Below are 433 nucleotides of genomic sequence, written 5' to 3'. Positions count from 1 at the left end.
TAATAAATTTAAAAATAATAATAATAATAAAAAAGAACAACCAAACGCTAGCAAGAGTCCCTTGAATGGTCACGTGGGCTCTGCCCCGCCCTCTTCGCAATACTCTCGCCTCCAACTTTTCCATTGGCGAGGCTCCATGTCTGCTACTGGTTCCTCCCCGCCATCAATTGGTCATTGCTCATGTCAATCAATCTCTAGCACCTGTCTCTGCCTTTCCCCGCCCCATCCAATCGTGCCGCTGAGAGTATCCAATCATGAGCCGGCGCTGGGTATTGAGGCGTCGCTTAGCAACAAGGGGGCGGCCTTCACTAAGGACGAGCGGCGTCGATAGGCTGGCGTGAAGTCACACAAGGACGGCGGCGGGCAGGGCCTGGTGTGCGATTGGCCGACACGTTGGCCAATAGAAGAGTACTCGGCCTCTGCCGAACGGAGC

Source organism: Gekko japonicus, unplaced genomic scaffold (assembly GCF_001447785.1).
Source record: "Gekko japonicus isolate JY-2015 unplaced genomic scaffold, Gekko_japonicus_V1.1 scaffold1051, whole genome shotgun sequence".
NCBI lineage: Eukaryota > Metazoa > Chordata > Lepidosauria > Squamata > Gekkonidae > Gekko > Gekko japonicus.
Note: the sequence above shows the minus strand (reverse complement) of the source record.